The following is a 3,139-nucleotide window of genomic DNA, read 5'->3' as shown; positions in this document are numbered from 1 at the left end:
TTATTTCATCCTTAGATTAGTCGATTTTGAATTCGTTATTTTTTGGTTTAATTTCAAATTTGGGTTTCTTATTTCCTTATTTATTAGATGATTTCAATGTTATAAGTGTTTAGATCATCAAATTTCTGATCGATTCGTACCGGTTTGGTCGCGTTTGGGTTTCGTTTCGAGCTTGCTTGAAAATCGATGTCGCCGCCGTGTTCTTCGGGTTTTCCGGCTTCAAAATCGATGGAGGAAGGAGGCGACGTCGTTGCTGTGTTATGGGAAGTTAAAAATGCAGATGAACGGGACCAAAACTTTGGGATTTGGCCACCTTCTTCTCGCCGGCAAACGTCCACCGTCGCCAGGTTCTGGTGGTAACGGTATTCTTCTTGGTAACCCGGGGTCGACCCGGTTCCAACCCGGAAATCGACCCGGGTTTGATCCAAGAACCCCCTATTCTGTTTCCTGAAATGTGTTTTTGTTTGTAATTTAATTTAATTTTATAAAATCTAAAAATAAGTTTTTATTAATTAGAAAATTAAATAAATAATTTGATTAAATATCTGAATTATTTTGTAAAATAATTTCTAAATTATTTTCTTAATTTAGAAATTTGAAGACCCTTAGACTCAGAAAAATGACCCGAGTCCATTAAAAATAGTTATAAATCATAATATCTTTCGAGAACGAGTCGTCTTATGATACTTAATCGTTTACAAACCCTATTATTGATAATTATTAGTCCAATAAATCCTGGAAAATTAGAAATGGAGTCAGATACTATTTGTTAATGCGGATATAGGTCTAGTATCGATTCTCAAAATATTTATAAGCATAAATTATTTATGTGCCTTACATGCTATGTGATTTACGTGATTACTTGAACTCTATTTGTTAGATAATTATATACGATTCAGATAGAATCATATGGGTAGACGATAAGGGCTACTTGGTTTCAGTCTAAGATACGCGTATGATGTAAGTCAACTAAATAAATGTCTTTCTTTGATACAAACACCACCAAAAAGGCGAATCAAGCCATAGATATACAGTTGTGAACTACCTGAGGCGAAGCATATACCAGGCAAGTTTTTCCCCTACTCTAAGTTTAGTATAGTAAATTGCTTCCAACTTTCTATGACAGCTGTACCCTGATAAATCTTGTTCACAAACATTGATACACAATTGTTGTTCCTTTATTCCTATTTAATTTCGATTCCTGATTTCTCCTAATTTATTGAATCCTATATTCATATTCCAATAGTTACATACATTCATATACATATGCTCCAATATATTCTGATGTTGGGATACATCGAAAGCATACTGATTATTCCGGATGCTAAGTTATGGACTGGATGGTTATGATGCGGGCCGGGTATGAGCCGGACCCTTGATTATTAGGCCATAGTGCCTGGGTACCCTATATGTTGGTGGGTCTATTCAGTTGGATATGGATCCGCGCTATATCTTGAATGATCAGTAGGTTATAGTGCATATGTTGGTTCTTGTGTCCAGTCTAGTTCATTTGGTACTCTCCAGTAATGGCTTTCATTGTTCATTAGGAACATGTGGTTGTTCAAACCAGCAGATTATTGGTTCATTTAACTTCTTCTTTTTACACTATATATATATATTATTGCAGGCTTGTTGACCAATTTTGGCTCACCCCTATTATTATTGTTCTCCTTATTTTTCAGTTAAAGTTGACAATGAAACCCATCTGAACCCGAGTAGTAAAGAAGCGATTCATGCAGCGGGATCCTCTTGCACCAAGAATGTTTATTCCAATTCGAGAAAAGAGTTTTGAGATGTTAGAGTAGGTGTAACAGGATAAGTTGTATTTGTGGTTTGAATGAAAGAAGTTTAGTTTAAAATTTATATAGATATCTGGTTTGTAATAAAGAAGGTTTGTAAGACAGGTTATTTGAGATGTTGTAATAAAGTTGGTAAGTTGTTCCTGTTTTCACATCTTAACCTTAAAAGATCCTGAGTAGTAGTAATACGGGGTAACTGCATGTTTATATTGTTATTATAAAGGTTCAGTAAGGTAGTTAGTGATAGTAATACCCAAGATCTATACCCCGGATTTGGAGGGTGTTACAGTTGGCATCAAAGATTAGGTTTTGGCACCTGAAAATAAGAATATTACAGTTAAGATAAGATAATAAGATCACATAAGATAGGGATAATGGTATTAGATTTTGGCTAATTTCATAGATTAGGGACTTGTAAGTTCTAGGAGTGAGAAATGACCTTTTCTTGTAATATGGTTATTCTGTCAGATGGCTTCATCTTCATCAGAGAGGATTATATCAGGACCAACTGCACCACTAGTATCCATGCCACCACCAACAACCCATGTAGATCCACCGATTTTAGAGGTACCTGATCCTATTGACTTTTTCCCGTATTTTGAGTCAGGGATACCTCAGTTACCACCCCTCGAGTTCCCGATGTTTGAGGTACCTGACATGATTGATTTTCCACATTGGGATGAGCTTGAGCCATAGGTACCAGTGCAGCAGCCACAACCAGAGGTTCCATTTCCACAACCTGATGTACCTCCAACCCCTCAGATGGTTGAACCACAGGTTCCCCCAGTATTATTCCCAGCACCCATAGCTATTTATGCCCCAGTTCCTGGGATCTATCATTTTCCACCTGCCGAGTTCATGGACGAGGTTATTGACCAGCCGATGCCTTTACCTTCCAGAGGATCACAGACGGAACTCCGAGAGCCGCGTACAGTGTCGTACCATCTGCATGCCAAGATGAGAGAGGACATGCAGATGTGGAGGGATCAGTGCAGGGAGATTCTTGGTTTGTTTGAGAGCAGAGAGTTTGGACCAGTGAGAGCCTTGCAGCCAAATTTATATTATGAGAGAGAGAGGCTCAGAAAGATGTATCGAGCTACTTCACAAGAGGTTGCAGAGTTGAGACAAGAGGACATCCGTACTGACACAGTATATTACCGGGCTATGAGGTTGGTGGAAGCAGTGTTAGAGTTGATTCAATAAGAGATAAACCGTGTGCCATCAGGGTTTTAAGATCAGCCAGACAGCCAGATATGTTGTACAATATATGACATATATAGATAGAGGCAACATAGTATAGTATGAGTAGGCTTGTATGTGTGTAGTATCTAGTTTGGACA

This window comes from Apium graveolens, chromosome 2 (genome assembly GCF_009905375.1).
Source record: "Apium graveolens cultivar Ventura chromosome 2, ASM990537v1, whole genome shotgun sequence".
Classification (NCBI taxonomy): domain Eukaryota; kingdom Viridiplantae; phylum Streptophyta; class Magnoliopsida; order Apiales; family Apiaceae; genus Apium; species Apium graveolens.
This window is presented reverse-complemented; position numbering follows the sequence as displayed.